At 44.5% G+C, this 18,098-nt stretch overlaps 1 long non-coding RNA gene across 1 annotated transcript; it reads left to right on the top strand.

Annotated features, from left to right (window-relative positions):
• The first annotated feature begins 14,266 nt into the window (after window positions 1-14,266).
• LOC139069704 (uncharacterized) lies at window positions 14,267-15,294 on the top strand. The gene is made up of 3 exons (XR_011520399.1): window positions 14,267-14,898; window positions 14,966-15,145; window positions 15,217-15,294. It is a non-coding gene; the product is annotated as an uncharacterized lncRNA (long non-coding RNA).
• Window positions 15,295-18,098: the final 2,804 nt, after the last annotated feature.

An 18,098-nucleotide genomic window follows, 5' to 3' on the forward strand; every position in this document is an offset into this window, starting at 1 on the left:
GCACAATTTCACATCATTCTGGGTCCATTTGTGTGAAAACAAGATCCAATCAGGCCGAAACATTACAGGAAGGTAGAATCTATTGAGTTGTAAGTGATCTGAATGTTTCACGATGATAGCACATTCCTAAGGGGGTCAAACCATGTCCCAAATGTCACAGGGCCTGGTGTCACTTTAAAGTAGTACAGTTACACCTTTGTGGGCTTATAACTTTTCTTCTGAATGTCCTAGAGAGGTCAGGTTTGTTTTAGAGTACTCCAATCAACACCCGCTATAACCCCAAAAAGGAATGGAGTCATTAACACTTATGGCTTTTAAATTGCACCCAGAATTATGTCGCACAAAGCACAATTTCACATCATTCCAGGTCCATTTCTCAGAAAAAAGCTTCAATCAGGCTGAAACATCACAGAAATGTAGAATCTATTGAGTTGTAAATGATTCCTGTGTTTCATGATGATAGCACATTCCTAAGGAGGTCAAGTTAGGTCATAAACTTCACCGGATCACTTATTCCTTAAAGACAGCGTTCTAAACACACCTTTGGGGGCTTATAACTTGGCTTCTGAATGTCCTAGAGAGGTCAGGTTACCCCATTTGTTTGAAAACAAGGTCCAATCAGGCCGAAACGTTACAGAAAGGTAGAATCTATTGAGTTTTAAGTGATCTGAATGTTTCATGATGATAGCACATTCCTAAGAGGGTCAAACCATGTCCCAAAGGTTACCGGGCCTGGTGTCACTTTAAAGAAGTAGTCCAGTTACACCTTTGTGGGCTTATAACTTGGCTTCTGAATGTCTCTGAGAGGTCAGGTTTGTTTTAGGGTACTCCATTTAACACCCCCTATAACCCCAAAAAGGAATGGAGTCATTAACACTTATGGTTTTTAAATGGCACCCAGAATTATGTTGCACGAAGCACAATTTCACATCATTCTGGGTCCATTTGTGTGAAAACAAGGGCCACTGCGGCTGAAACGTTACAGGAAGGTAGAATCTATCGAGTTGTAAGTGATCTGAACGTTTCATGGTGATAGCACATTCCTAAGGGGGTCAAACCATGTCCCAAACGTCACCGGGCCTGGTGTCACTTTAAAGAAGTAGTCCAGTTACACCTTTGTGGGCTTATAACTTTTCTTCTGAATGTCCTAGAGAGGTCAGGTTTGTTTTAGAGTACTCCAATCAACAGCCCCTATAACCCCAAAAAGGAATGGAGTCATTAGCACTTATGATCATTTAACGGCACCCAGAATTATGTCGCACAAAGCACAATTTCACATCATTCCAGGTCGATTTCTCAGAAAAAAGCTTTAATCAGGCTGAAATGTCACAGACACATAGAATCTATTGAGTTGTAAATGATTCCTGTGTTTCATGATGATAGCACATTCCTAAGGGGGTCAAGTTAGGTCATAAAGGTCACCCAATCACTTGTTCCTTATAGGCGACGTTCTAAACACACTTTTGGGGGCTTATAACTTGGCTTCTGAATGCCTCAGAGAGGTCAGGTTTGGTTTAGGGTACTCCAATCAACAGCCCCTTTTACCCAAAAAGGAATGGAGTCATTAGCCCTTATGGTTTTTAAATGGCACCCAGAATTATGTTGCACGAAGCACAATTTCACATCATTCTGGGTCCATTTGTGTGAAAACAAGGTCCAATCAGGCTGAAACGTTACAGGAAAGTAGAATCTATTGAGTTGTAAATGATTCCTGTGTTTCATGATGATAGCACATTCTTAAGGGGGTCAAACCATGTCCCAAAGGTCACCGGGTCTGGTGTCACTTTAAGTAGTCCATTTACACCTTTGTGGGCTTATAACTTTTCTTCTGAATGTCCTACAGAGGTCAGGTTTTTTGAGAGTACTCCAATTAAAAGCCCCTATAACCTCAAAAAGGAATGGAGTCATTAGCACTTATGGTTATTAAATGGCACCCAGAATTATGTCGCACAAAGCACAATTTCACATCATTCTGGGTCCATTTCTAAGAAAAAAAGCTTCAGTCAGGCTGAGACGTCAGAGAAAAGTAGAATCTATTGAGTTGTAAATGATTCCTGTGTTTCATGATGATAGCACATTCCTAGGGGGGTCAAGTTAGGTCATAAAGGTCACCGGATCACTTGTTCCTTAAAGGCAGCGTTCTAAACACACCTTTGGGGGCTTATAACTTGGCTTCTGAAGGTCTCAGAGAGGTCAGGTTTGTTTTAGGGTACTCCGATCAACAGCCTCTATTACCCCAAAAAGGAATGGAGTCATTAGCACTTATGGTTTTTAAATGGCACCCAGAATTATGTTGCATGAACACAATTTCAAATCATTCTGGGTCCATTTGTTAGAAAACAAGGTCCAATCAGGCCGAAACGTTACAGGAAGGTAGAATTTATTGAGTTGTAAGTGATCTGAATGTTTCATGATGATAGCACATCCCTAAGATGGTCAAACCATGTCCCAAAGGTTACCGGGCCTGGTATCACTTTAAAGAAGTAGTCCAGTTACACCTTTGTGGGCTTATAACTTTTCTTCTGATTGTCCTAGAGAGGTCAGGTTTGTATTAGAGTACTCCAATTAACAGCCCCTATAACCCAAAAAAGGAATGGAGTCATTAGCACTTATGGATTTTAAATGGCACCCAGAATTAAGTTGCACGAAGCACAATTTCACATCATTCTGGGTCCATTTGTGTGAAAACTCGGTCCAATGAGGCTAAAACGTTACAGGAAGGTAGAATCTATTGAGTTGTAAGTGATCTGAACATTTCATGATGTTAGCACATTCCTAAGGGGGTCAAACCATGTCCCAAAGGTCACCGGGCCTGGTGTCACTTTAAAGAAGTAGTCCAGTTACACACTTGTGGGCTTTATAACTTTTCTTCTGAATATCCTAGAGAGGTCAGGTTTGTTTTAGAGTACTCCAATTAACAGCCCCTATAACCCCAAAAATGAATGGAGTCATTAGCACTTATGGTTATTAAATGGCACCCAGAATTATGTCGCACAAAGCACAATTTCACATCATTCCGGGTCCATTTCTCAGAAAAAAGCTTAAATCAGGCTGAAACGTCACAGAAAAGTAGAATCTATTGAGTTGTAAATGATTCCTGTGTTTCATGATGATAGCACATTCCTAGGGGGGTCAAGTTAGGTCATAAAGGTCACCGGATCACTTGTTCCTTAAAGGCGGCGTTCTAAACACAGCTTTGGGGGCTTATAACTTGGCTTCTGAATGTCTCAGAGAGGTCAGGTTTCTTTTAGGGTACTCCGATCAACAGCCCCTGTTAACCAAAAAAGGAATGGAGTCATTAGCACTTATGGCTTTTAAATGGCACCCAGAATTATGTTGCACGAACACAATTTCAAATAATTCTGGGTCCATTTGTTTGAAAACAAGGTCCAATATGGCCGAAACGTTACAGGAAAGTAGAATCTATTGAGTTGTAAGTGATCTGAACGTTTCATGATGATAGCACATTCCTAAGGGGGTCAAACCATGTCCCAAATGTCATCTGGCCTGGTGTCACTTTAAAGAAGTAGTCCAGTTACACATTTGTGGGATTATAACTTTTCTTCTGAATGTGCTAGAGAGGTCAGGTTTATTTTAGAGTACTCCAATTAACAGCCCCTATAACTCCAAAAAGGAATGGAGTCATTAGCACTTATGGTTATTAAATGGCACCCAGAATTATGTCGCACAAAGCACAATTTCACATCATTCAGGGTCCATTTCTCAGAAAAAAGCTTCAATCAGGCTGAAACATCACAGAAAAGTAGAATCTATTGAGTTGTAAATGATTCCTGTGTTTCATGATGATAGCACATTCCTAAGGGGATTAAGTGAGGTCATAAAGGTCACCGGGTCACTTGTTCCTTAAAGGCTGCATTCTAAACACACCTTTGGGGGCTTATAACTTGGCTTCTGAATGTCTCGGAGAGGTCAGGTTTGATTTATGGTACTCCAATCAACAGCCCCTATTACCCCAAAAAGGAATGGAGTCATTATCACTTATGGTTTTTAAATGGCACCCAGAATTATGCTGCACGAATCACAATTTCACATCATTCTGGGTCCATTTGTGTGAAAACCATGTCCAATCAGGCTGAAACGTTACAGGAAGGTAGAATCTATTGAGTTGTAAGTCACCTGAACGTTTCATGATGATAGCACATTCCTAAGGGGGTCAAACCATGTTCCAAAGGTCACCGGGCCTGGTGTCACTTTAAAGAAGTAGTCCAGTTACACCTTTGTGGGCTTATAACTTTTCTTCTGAATGTCCTAGAGAGGTCACGTGTCTTTTAGCGTACTCCAATTAACAGCCCCTATAACCCAAAAGGAATGGAGTCATTAGCACTTATGGTTATTAAATGGCACCCAGAATTATGTCGCACAAAGCACAATTTCACATCATTCCGGGTCCATTTCTCAGAAAAAAGCTTCAATCAGGCTGAAACGTCACAGAAAAGTAGAATCTATTGAGTTGTAAATCATCCCTGTGTTTCATGATGATAGCACATTCCTAAGGGGGACAAGTTAGGTCATAAAGGTCACTGGATCACTTGTTCCTTAAAGGCAACGTTCTAAACACACCTTTGGGGGCTTATAACTTTTCTTCTCACTGACATAGAGAGGTCAAGTTAGTTTTAGAGTACTCCAATTAACAGCCCCTACAACTCCAAAAAGGAATGGAGTCATTAGCACTTTTGGTTTTTAAATGGCACCCAGAATTATGTTGCACGAAGCACAATGTCACATCATTCTGGGTCCATTTGTGTAAAAACAAGGTCCAATCAGGCTGAAACGTTACAGGAAGGTAGAATCTATTGAGTTGTAAGTCACCTGAACGTTTCATGATGATAGCACATTCCTAAGGGGGTCAAACCATGTCCCAAAGGTCACCGGGCCTGGTGTCACTTTAAAGAAGTAGTCCAGTTACACCTTTGTGGGCTTATAACTTTTCTTCTGAATGTCCTAGAGAGGTCACGTTTCTTTTAGCGTACTCCAATTAACAGTCCCAATAAACCCAAAAAGGAATGGAGTCATTAGCACTTATGGTTATTAAATGGCACCCAGAATGATGTCGCACAAAGCACAATTTCACATATTCTGGGTCCATTTCTCAGAAAAAAGCTTCAATCAGGCTGAAACGTCACAGAAAAGTAGAATCTATTGAGTTGTAAATGATTCCTGTGTTTCATGATGATAGCACATTCCTAGGGAGGTCAAGTTAGGTCATGAATTTCACCTGATCACTTGTTCCTTAAAGGCGACGTTCTAAACACACCTTTGGGGGCTTATAACTTGGCTTCTGAATGTCTCAGAGAGGTCAGGTTTGATTTAGGGTACTCCGATCAACAGCCCCTATTACCCCAAAAAGGAATGGAGTCATTAGTACTTATGGCTTTTAAATGGCACCCAGATTTATGTTGCACGAACACAATTTCACAACATTCTGGGTCCATTTGTTTGAAAACAAGGTCCAATATGGCCGAAACGTTACAGGAAGGTAGAATCTATTGAGTTGTAAGTGATCTGAACGTTTCATGATGATAGCACATTCCTAAGGGGGTCAAACCATGTCCCAAATGTCATCTGGCCTGGTGTCACTTTAAAGAAGTAGTCCAGTTACACATTTGTGGGCTTATAACTTTCTTCTGAATGTCCTAGAGAGGTCAGGTTTGTTTTAGAGTACTCCAATTAACAGCCCCTATTGCTTCAAAAAGGAATGGAGTCATTAGCACTTATAGTTATTAAATGGCACCCAGAATTATGTCGCACGAAGCACAATTTTGTTGTGAGCTGGGAGGTGAGCACTCTACATACACCATTACGTCACCTGTTTTTTGGGAGCTTCTCTGATTTCAGGAGAGAGAGCAGCAGCTGTGGTCAATCAGCTCATCAGCAGGTGGCCTTCATAAGGAGGACGGAGGTCACTGCCAAACTGCCGGATGATTACGCCTCACTGGTAGAAATTCCAGCCTCTGTGACTCTAAAGAACTCTAGATTTTTAAACTTAGATTCACTACGATTTTTGTGCTTAGACTTTGTTCTTGTTTATCCCCTCGTGTTGTAGGCTCAGTCATCCCTCTCGATACACCGGATCTCTGCGTGACACTTTGGATATACAACTGCCCGACCATACAGCCTCTGGATTCACCTCTCGACTCCCCGTCCTCCTAACGGCTGGACTTGCTCCTGGTAAACCTGCTCTCTCTCTCTCACATCACCTCCAGTTGGAACCCCGTCGATCTGCTTCAACCCTGGATATCCGCTCGCTCTCCCAGCTCACCCCTCCCCGGACAAACTTCACCACACTTCGCCCGTAAGTCCTCCTCCCAAGCGCATCCTGTACCATATTACCTTATCAAAACCTCACAGCTGCTCCTCTCCCCTCAGACGCTGCTCCCGTCACTCATTCGCTGTTTACCAGTTACTCCTGGAATCATCTTTTCTAAATAAATCATTATTATTCCTACCACCAGTTTCCGTGTACTGATTGTGCATGTCCTGGGTTAAACTTTTACCACAGAACATGACAGAATCATCCGGCCAAAACGTTAATCCAGCAGAATCAGTACTTACCTCTCTTTCTCACAGATTAGCCCAGCAGGAACAACTCCTCCCCAGGCTCATGGAGCATTTAACCATTTCGAATCAATGTTGCCAGCAGTTAGAATCCATGGTTCGGCAACTTCATGAATCTATTTCCATGCCTCGTCCCTCTACGTCCTCCTCAGATACAAAATCCGATCAGGCAGCTTTTACGAGCTTTCCTGGAGCAGAAGCAACAAATTTCGCGGAGGAGACTCATTTCCGGGTTGCCCCGTCACCGGCAACCACCCCCTTTGGAGGTGAGTTTGAGGACTGTCGTAGTTTCCTGCTTCAATGCAGATTAGCATTTGAACGTAGTCCCGCTGCTTTTAGATCAGACTCTGCAAAGATCTCATATGTGGTTGGACTCTTACGGGGCAGAGCCTTAAGATGGGCTGAGGCTAAAAGCCACAATGATTCCTTTTTGCATGGATCATTTAAAGACTTTGTGACTGAATTCACTCAGACATTTGGCAGTGAGGAGTCTATTTCTGATATCAGGAGGAAACTGATGAAACTCTCCCAAGGCAAACGAACAGTGGCAGACCTGGCTGTGGAGTTTCGAGCTTTAGCAGCACGTACAACCTGGGACGAGGATGCTCTAATCGGGGTGTTCACTGAGGCCCTGAACGATAGGATCAGGAACCAGCTCGCTCTCTGCCCTGAACCCAAGTCCTTGGATGAATTAATCAGGCTGGCCATCTCTGTCGATAAACGTCACCGCGAGGTGAGAAGGACTGAGGTGGAGACCTCTCCCTCTATTCCGGGAAACTTCATTGGAACCAGGGGGCGCTCCACACCTGACCCGCTACCCACGGACGAACCCATGCAGATGGGCCGAGCCAAACTCTCTCAGGAGGAGAAAGAACACAGACGCAGGATGGGACTTTGTTTATATTGTGGGTTGTCTGGACATTACGTGAACAACTGTTCCTCCCTGGTAAAAGGGAGCGCCTGCCAGTAAGACCGGGTCTAGTGGTGGGCGGTAACCTAAGTTCTACTGTGACCCGGTGCTCTTTTTCATGCTCTTTGTTTCATAACTCCAAACAGATTTCTCTCGAAGCTCTAGTGGACTCTGGGTGTGAGTAGTCGCTGTTGGATCCTCGTATAGTGGCTGAATGGAAAATCCCCACAACTAAGCTCATTACACCACGCTCTGTCTCATCTCTGGAAAACCAAAACCTTTCCTCCATTACTCATCAGACTATTCCCCTCTGCCTTCAGGTTTCAGGTAATCACGTGGAAACTCTCACCTTCTATGTGTTCCCTTCTCCACAGTCTCCACTTGTGCTAGGGCATTCATGGCTTGTTCGCCACAACCCCATTCTCGACTGGAGGGAGAATAAGATCGTTGGATGGGACCCAGCGTGTTTGCAGTTGTGTCTGCGTTCCGCAATTCTACCTACCCGTGGGCCTGTCGCTCCTCCCGCAGAGAACATTAATCTGGCTATGGTACCACAGGTTTACCATGATCTGAGACTTGTTTTTAGTAAGGACCGGGCATCTTCTCTACCCCCACACAGACCATATGATTGTGCCATAGACCTATTACCCGGAGCCCCTCTGCCTACCAGTCGTCTTTACCAACTGTCCAAGCCTGAGAGAGAAAGCATGGAGGAGTACATCCAGGAGTGACTCGCCGCCGGAACTATTCGACCATCATCATCCCTCCTGGGGGCAGGCTTCTTTTTTGTGCCCAAGAAGGACGGAACACTCAGACCCTGCATCGACTACAGGGGGTTGAACCAAATCACTGTCAAAAACAAATATCCTCTGCCTCTGCTTTCCTCCACTTTCGAACCAGTACAGGATTCTACCATCTTCACTCGACTGGATCTCAGGAATGCTTACCATCTGGTCCGGGTCAAGGAGGGAGACGAATGGAAGACGGCGTTTAAAACACCGGTGGGTCACTATGAGTATTTGGTAATGCCCTTCGGGCTTACTAACGCCCCTGCCGTTTTCCAATCTTTGGTTAACTCTGTGCTGGGAGAATTTCTTAATCGCTTTGTCACCGTTTATCTGGATGATATCCTGATATTTTCTAAGAACCCGGAACAGCACGTCCAGCATGTGAGAGCGGTTCTCCAACGCCTTCTCGAAAATAGACTTTATGTGAAAGCCGAGAAGTGCAAATTCCATGTCCCGACTGTCAAGTTTTTGGGGTTTGTCATCGAGGGAGGAAGACTGAGGGCGGATCCCGAAAAGGTACAGGCGGTGACCGAGTGGCCAACCCCGACCACAAGAAAGCAGCTTCAGAGGTTCCTGGGGTTTGCTAATTTTTATCGGAGGTTTATCCGTAACTTCAGTCAGGTTGCGGCACCACTGACCCAGCTGACCTCCGTTAACAAGACTTTTGTGTGGTACCCAGAAGCTGAATCAGCTTTTCGTGCTCTGAAGAGGAGATTTGCTGATGCGCCCATCTTACACCGGCCAGACCCTCAACGTCAGTTCACTCTGGAAGTGGATGCCTCGGACACTGGGGTGGGGGCGGTCCTCTCCCAGGTGTCTGAAGAGGATAAACGCATGCACCCCTGTGCTTTCTTCTTGCGACGGCTCACCCCGACCGAGAGCCGTTATGATGTGGGAGACCGTGAGCTGTTGGCGGTGAAATTGGCCATTGAGGAGTGGAGACATTGGCTGGAGGGGGCGGAACAACCATTTCTCATCTGGACAGACCATAAGAATCTTATTTACCTCAAGGAGGCAAAACATTTGAACCCATGCCAATACAGATGGTCTCTCTTCTTCTCTCGATTTAACTTTCTGATCTCCTACAGACCCGGCTCGAAAAACACGAAGCCTGACGCGCTCTCCAGACAGTACACCCCAGACCGGGACGAACCCCCATCGACCATCCTTCCCCCGGCCAGTTTGGTGGGAAGCGTCACCTGGGACATCAAGGAGCAGGTACTAGAGGCCCTTAAGACGGACCCGGGCCCAGACAACGGCCCCTCGGGTAAACTGTTTGTTCCCCAACCTGTAAGAGGCAAGGTCATTCATTGGGCTCATACTGGTCGGTTCTCTTTACATCCGGGGGTGGCACGCACTGTGTCCCTTATAAAACGTACATTCTGGTGGCCTTCCATTTTCAAAGATACCAAGGACTATATTTCGGGTTGTCACACCTGTTCCCAACACAAGGGGGACCACCGCCTCCCAGCCGGTCTACTTCAGCCCCTGCCTACACCCTCTCGGCCCTGGTCCCACATCGCCCTGGACTTCATCTGTGGTCTTCCCATCTCACACGGTTTTACCTGCATTCTTACCATAGTAGACTGGTTTTCAAAGGCTTGCCACCTTGTACCCCTCAAATCTCTCCCTTCATCCACAGGCACAGCGCAGCTCCTGGTTAAGCACGTGTTCCGTCTCCATGGCATCACGGAGGAGATCCTGTCGGATCGGGGTCCGCAGTTCATGTCACAAGTGTGGAAAGAGTTTGCAGAGGCCTTGGGGGCGAAAGTGGCACTTACCTCCGGACACCACCCCCAAACCAACGGCCAATGCGAACGGATGAACCAGGAGCTGGGGGCCATGCTGCGCTGTGTCTGCTCCATTCACCCATCTTCCTGGAGCACCCATCTTCCCTGCCCATAACAGCCACATCTCTACAGCTACAGGTCAGTCCCCGTTTGAGGCTTCCCTTGGTTTTCAACCTTCACTTTTCCCTACACAGTCTGCGCCGGGCTCCTCTGTTCCCCAGTTCCTCCGTTGTGCCCGTCGTGCCTGGGCCACCACCAGGGCGGCGCTGGATCGGACTGCACAGAGGAACAAACTTATAGCTGACCGCCGGTGGCTTCCGGCCCTTGTCTACGTTCCGGGACAGTCTGTTTGGTTATCCTCCAGGGACATTCCACTGAAGGCGACCTCCCGTAAGCTGTCTCCCCGCTTCATTAGTCCCTTTAAGGTTCTGGCTGTTCCTACTCCCTCTACAGTTCGCCTGGCTCTTCCTCAGTCTCTACGGGTGCACCCTGTGTTCCACGTCTCCCTGGTCAAGCCGGTGGTTACCAGTCCCCTCTGTCCCGTGCCGGCGCCTCCTCCCCCGGCCCGCATACACCAGGGGGGCTTGATCTACACGGTCCGCAGGATCTTGGACTCCCGTCCCAGCGGTCGGGGTACGCAGTACCTCGTGGACTGGGAGGGCTATGGTCCCGAGGAACGCTCCTGGGTGCCACGCTCCTCCATCCTGGATCCCTCGCTCATTCGGGACTTCGAGGCCGCTGCGGCTAGGACGCCTGGAGGCGTCCGTTGAGGGGGGGGGGTACTGTTGTGAGCTGGGAGGTGAGCACTCTACATACACCATTACGTCACCTGTTTTTTGGGAGCTTCTCTGATTTCAGGAGAGAGAGCAGCAGCTGTGGTCAATCAGCTCATCAGCAGGTGGCCTTCATAAGGAGGACGGAGGTCACTGCCAAACTGCCGGATGATTACGCCTCACTGGTATAAATTCCAGCCTCTGTGACTCTAAAGAACTCTAGATTTTTGAAACTTAGATTTACTACGATTTTTGTGCTTAGACGTTGTTCTTGTTTATCCCCTCGTGCTGTAGGCTCAGTCATCCCTCTCGATACACCGGATCTCTGCGTGACACTTTGGATATACAACTGCCCGACCATACAGCCTCTGGTTCACCTCTCGACTCCCCGTCCTCCTAACGGCTCGACTTGCTCCTGGTATACCTGCTCTCTCTCTCTCACATCACCTCCAGTTGGAACCCCGTCGATCTGCTTCAACCCTGGATATCCGCTCGCTCTCCCAGCTCATCCCTCCCCGGACAAACTTCACCACACTTCGCCCGTAAGTCCTCCTCCCAAGCGCATCCTGTACCATATTACCTTATCAAAACCTCACATCTGCTCCTCTCCCCCTCAGACGCTGCTCCCGTCACTCATTCGCTGTTTACCAGTTATTCCTGGAATCAACTTTTCTAAATAAATCATTATTATTCCTACCACCAGCTTCCGTGTACTGATTCTGCATGTCCTGGGTTAAACTTTTACCACAGAATATGACACCCCTATTACCCCAAAAAGGAATGGAGTCATTAGCACTTATGGTTTTTAAATGGCACCCAGAATTATGTTGCACGAAGAACAATTTCACATCATTCTGGGTCTATTTGTGTGAAAACAAGATCCAATCAGGCTGAAACGTTACAGGAAGGACAATCTATTGAGTTGTAAGTGATCTGAACGTTTCATGATGATAGCACATTCCTAAGGGGGTCAAATCATGTCCCAAAGGTCACCGGGCCTGGTGTCACTTGAAAGAAGTAGTCCAGTTACCCCTTTGTGGGCTTATAACTTTTCTTCCCAATTAACAGCCCCTACAACCCCAAAATGAATGGAGTCATTAGCACTTATGGTTTTTAAATGGCACCCAGAATTATGTCGCACAAAGCACAATTTCACATCATTCCGGGTCCATTTTTCAGAAAAAAGCTTCAATCAGGCTGAAACGTCACAGAAAAGTAGAATCTATTGAGTTGTAAATGATTCCTGTGTTTCATGATGATAGCAGATTCTTAAGGGGGTCAAACCATGTCCTAAAGGTCACCGGGCCTGGTGTCACTTTAAGTAGTCCAGTTACACATTTGTGGGCTTATAACTTTTCTTCTGAATGTCCTAGAGAGGTCAGGTTTGTTTGAGAGTACTCCAATTAACAGCCCCTATAACCCAAAAAGGAATGGAGTCATTAGCACTTATGGTTATTAAATGGCACCCAGAATTATGTTGCACAAAGCACAATAGAGAGGATTATAAGATACCTTTCGTCAAACATTTTGACAGGTCTATTGTTCTTTGACCTTTTTGACCTTTTAGTCCTATTGTTCATTTTGACCCTTGACCTTGCCCCCCTTTCCTATCATTAATCAAATGGACAGGTGTATTGTTCAATCTTTGCCCCCCCTTCCGTATCATTAATCAAATGGACATGTGTATTGTTGATCATCCAGATGGCCTAGACCCCCCACGCCGCATCATCAATGGCGTATTGTTGAACGTCCAGATGTCCATGATCCCCCACGTCATAGGCTAATGTGTGTAATGGCGTGTGAAGTTTCTTATTGTGTTACTCCAGTGGTTCCCACAGCCCCCTCCCTTCTGAGTGTAATCCTATAGTGGATAACTCTTTAAAAGCTCAGATCTGTCCGAATGGTGAAAAGCCGAGCTCTAAGAAAAAATGATGAACCACGAGGAGATGCATGAAGCACCAAGCCACGAGGAAGAGGAATGTCTTACCTCTCAGATATGTTCATCACCTAAATTCAACACACAGAAAGTTTTGTCATCTAAATTGTACTGCAAATGCAGAGAAGCAAGAAAAAGAAGGCCAGCCTCACCAGTGAGCAGAACCACATCAGTCTGACGCTGCAGCCATTATAATGCATTTACCAGCCCTTACTCGCACACCATATCAGTCTAACCTCGTGGGACTTTTTATATCAAACATGACATGGCTCACTGACAGTGGATGAGTGCGGCCTAACTGCTGTGAATGACAGCCCCACACGCTGGTCAAGTACTTATGAAATGGCTGTACGTCTCCTCAAAGTTAAAGAATCTGTTTTTGGAGTAGCAGACAAGATGGGATGGTCTGCTTGCTCTCGAGTGAGTGACAGAAGCTGAGGTCAATGCAAGAACTTTTGCAGCCTTTTACTGAACACACACAAACTCTTCAGAATGACACATTGTCTATGTCATTAATACTCTCTTTGGTTTACTCAGCCATCTGGCAGATGTTCACGTTGGATTTCGTATGTTCAGTCTTAAACTTTGTGTTTAAATGTGTAAATATTTACATGCAGCTCACTGACACTTTTTGACCAGAACTAAAACTATTGTGTAAAACTCTCTGTCCAGCAGCACATCAAATTAATGGCTGTAAGCCCACACACACACACACACACACACACACACACACACACACACACACACACACACACACACACACACACACCCACACACACACACACACACACACACACACACACACACACACACACACACACACACACACACACACACACATTTAAAGCACTTTCCCCTTTCAGAAAATGTCTGACTCTCTCTAAGACAAGTAAAGAATTTAGGTTACCAACTCTAAACACCATTCATACATTTCTCTCACTTCAGAAAAGCAATGGTTTGCCATCCTAAACCATTTATGGTTCTGTTGTAAACCACCCTGCATACTCAAGCCTATAAGAATAAAAGTTGATCCTTACCTCAGCGTGACGCTTTTAGTCGACAACTCACAAAGCAAATGACTCTGTATTGTTCTGCAGGTGGATTTGTTTGAAAGAGTGTCTGGAAGTTGGTTCAACAAAGATCTGTTGAGCTTTCTTAAAGCTCATTCTAAACAATTTTACACGGCCAGCGACTTCTGACAAAGCAATTGACTTCCTTTTTTTTTTTGCAGGTGGCGGGAAAGTTTTAAAACAAAGATCTGGTTCATTCTAACCAAGTCGGCATGGAAACAATTCACAAAAGCAAATGACTTGCTATTGTTTCAAAGAGCTATTTAGGTGAACAGCATCTTTGGTTCGTCATCATCAGCAGTGAAAGCTTAACCATCGCCTCCTGCCTTTAGTGTCACATTTTGTTTTCACTGTCACACACACACACACGCACGCACGCACGCACGCACGCACGCACACACACACACACACACACACATTGCTTCCTGCCTCATTGAGACATGATGAGATTGGCTTGACAACGCAACAGATTTTTCATAAGCGATTTCAGGAAGAAATGTCCGGTACAAAACCGGTCCGGTATTATTTTTTGGATCGTAAAGGTTTTTTTATTTCTGCTCCGGGGAGTTTTGATGAAGCAATGGATACGAGTTACACACACACACACACACACACACACACACACACACACACACACACACACACACACACACACACACACACACACACACACACACACACACACAACTCTAAACACCCATTCAGACATTTGTCTACCTATACAACAAAGCAAATGACTCTGTATTGTTTATAAACATTTTTTTTTCGACCAATCGCAACCGTTTTCTATTCAAGATTTTTTTAAACAGCTGTATAAAATGTAAAACCGCATTTTCGGAGTCGTGATTTGAGGTGTAACAAGCTAAGATGACGGGTAAGTTTTTAACTTAAGACGCAAATCTTTTTTTCTCTTTCTGGTTTAACATCTTTATTTTCAGACGCTATTGTCATATCGGACGGCGAGTGGGAAGAAATTCCTATTGAGGAATTAACTTGTAAAACTCCGGTCCCTCTCGATGATTTGTCTAAAATTAATCGTGCGGTCGAGAATCTGAGTGAGTGGATTTTATAAATATATACGTAACGTTCTTTTCTTCAGCTGAGAAATATCTCATTTTACAGAAAAGGAGGGGGTTCAACCTTACCCCGGAAGTGATAACTTTTACCCAACCACGCCTCCATCCACCAGCCGAACCGTCTTACATTCGTATCAGCCCAGCCATACCGTCAGATCACACGCGAATGCGAACGTGAAAGCTGTTCGTTACAGGACCATCACGCCACAGACGATCCTCGAAGCTGGTAAGTGATTACAAAATAGCGATTAATAAGTCAGAGATGTGTCGTTCATATTTATCGTTTTTATTCTCCAGAGCAACGGCCGACGGCCTACGCACCCCCAATATCTCAGCCCCCACCACCTCCAACCCCTTCTCATGCGCAGACGGATGGTAACGATAAAAAAACAACTGATTAATAAGTCAAAGATGTCTCGTTCACATTTACCGTTGTTTTTTATCCTTTCAGAACATCAGACAGCCGCTTCAATATCTCCGCCCACACCTCCTCCTCCTCCTCCTCCTCCTCCTCCTCCCCCTTCTCCTGCACAGGGTAAGAGATATATAAAAAGGTGGTTATTTACTTCAAAGATGATTCGTTCATATTTTTCCTTGTTTTTATTCTTTCAGAACAATCCGACAGCGACTCTGAAACCGCTGAACGTGCTACTGAGCAGCCAGCCGGTAAGCTGTTTCACAAAACCGCTCCGCAGAGTATATTACATTTTGAAGTAAAAAAAATATGTTTTTTATCCTTTCAGAACAACCCACGACCGACGAAGAGAACGCACCACCTCCTGCACCTGTACAGAGTAAGTTAAATTTATATATATAATTTATTAAAAGCTCGTTGATTTTATTTATTTTTTATTTATTTTTTCATCAGAAAAACGGTTAAAGAAGAAGAAGCGGGGCAGATTTACGCGACTTCAGAGATCAAACAGGATGAAGCTTGGCTACCTGCTCCTGCAAGTGAATTCCGGCCTGGTGGAAGTGATCCAGCAAGTTCTGGCTCTGTAAAAGGAGGACGCAGATTTTTTTTCTTCATTTTTAGTAGGTTTTTAATGTCTTTTGTATCATGAGTGAAAATTGGTTTGATGACCTTTCAGATTTGTTTGAAGTAGATGATGAATTAAACGTAGATTTGTTAGATCGAATTTTAGCCAGCCAAAATCCCTCAGTGGAGGAGGCCGAAGAAATTCTATTAAATGACTGGTTTGATTTAAGCGGACTGAGTGAAGTAGATGAATTAGCTTCAGATAGTGAGATCTTAGACGATATTTTAGCATCCCAAGCCGTTTCAAACGAGGTCGATCAAATTCTAGCAAATTCAGATGAGCCTTCATCAGAAGCAATAAACGAAATTTTCAGACAAATAGAACACCAGCAGAGCGTAAACGAGATCGATCAAATACTGGCAAATTCAGATTACCCTTCTCCACAAGCTGTAGATGAAATTTTGAGAAAAATAGAACACCGGCAGATCGGAGGGAGCGTAAACGCAGCTTTTAACCAGCGTGAAATTAGAGAGAGAGTGTCTTTTCAAGCAATCAACGACCCAGCCGAGTTTTATATTAATCTGATGGAAATATTAAAGAGGTTTGCTGAAAGAGGAAGCCAGATCGCGCGTCCCAACGATAGAGTCCAGTTTGAAATTAATACTTTGCACACGACGCACCACGTTAATTTTAATTATGACGGATCAAATATGTTAAATCAGCTTCAGTATTTACTGGATCTGTTAGTCCAATCAAATGAAGCATTAGAGGCCGACAACAAATTTAATTTCAGACTGCAAGTGATAAATAATCCTTCCGGCGGTGGGAAACGAAAAATCGAAACCATTCTGGATCACGAATTAGTCAATAAAAAACGAAACCATCTCATTTGCCCTCCAGAGGCCAATCAGCCGTTGTGTTTTGCGCTAAGCATAGCCGGACTGTTAAATCCCTCAGCGAGAGATACAGAATTATTGAATGTGGCTAAAAATATTCATCAACAGGCAGGGCTTCAGGAGCAATCAACCGTTTCATTTAGCGACGTGATTCGATTTGAAAATATTGTTCAAAGAAAAATAATCATTTTTTACAGATCCGACAGAATCATTTCTAAATTTGAAACAGATTTTAGCGATCGGTCAAATCCGTTGTTCATTTTGCTACTGAATCAACATTATTACGGCATAAAAAATATTAAAGGTTTCTTAGGAGCCAAATATTTTTGTTCATGGTGCTTTTCCGCTTATAATAACATGAACGGACATCATTGTAAATGGTTCTGTCGCGTGTGTAATACCGATTTATGCAAACGAACAGAAACGTCTCTCATCACATGTTCTGATTGTAATCGAATATGCCAAAATGTAATATGTTTTCAAACTCACAAAACACCTGTTTTAAGGCCTCAAGCAAACAGGTTAGTTTCTCCTTGCGAAATGTTTAAAAAATGCACCATTTGTAAACAAACTTATTACATCGCCATGGGTGGAAATGGTTCACAGCACGTTTGCTCAGCGACCAAGTGCATCGTTTGCAAACAGTCGGTGGTCACGGATGATCATCGCTGTTTTATTCAGCTTGAAAAAAAAGATGACGGTTTAACGGAAAAGGTTATTTATTACGACACTGAAACGTTTACGGATCAGAACGGTGTGCATACACCTTTTTTAATCTGTGCAAAATCCGATTCAGGCGACGTTTGGGAGAAATTTGGTTTAGATTGCATTAAAGATTTTATTATGCAGATGCGTCGTCCTAAATTCAGCAATTATACATTTGTTGCACACAATGCGCGCGGATTTGATGCTTATATAATTTTGAGAGCTATGTGTCAATTAAAAATTGTTCCCAAAAATATACTCATGCAAGGCTGTAAAATCCTGAGTTTTCACGATCCAGATTTTGGGTTGAGATTCATAGATTCCTTAAGTTTTCTCATGATGAAATTAGCCAACCTTTGTTGGTCTTTTCTTCTGTTAGACCAAGCACGGGTACGGAGAAGATGGAGTTAAACACCTTTTGAGTTGGTAGAAATGAGGAGACAAATGATCAGAGGAGTCCAGTCACTGTTTCACCGCTCGAGAGGGGGAGAGCCCTTATGCAGCAGGTCCCGCGACCTGCTCTTGCCAGCTGCTTTGGACAGACTCTCCGCCGTTCTGCTGAAAACGGCTGATTTTTATTGAAGATTACAGGAATGTT

The sequence above is a fragment of the Nothobranchius furzeri genome, chromosome 4 (assembly GCF_043380555.1).
Source record: "Nothobranchius furzeri strain GRZ-AD chromosome 4, NfurGRZ-RIMD1, whole genome shotgun sequence".
NCBI classification, from domain to species: domain Eukaryota; kingdom Metazoa; phylum Chordata; class Actinopteri; order Cyprinodontiformes; family Nothobranchiidae; genus Nothobranchius; species Nothobranchius furzeri.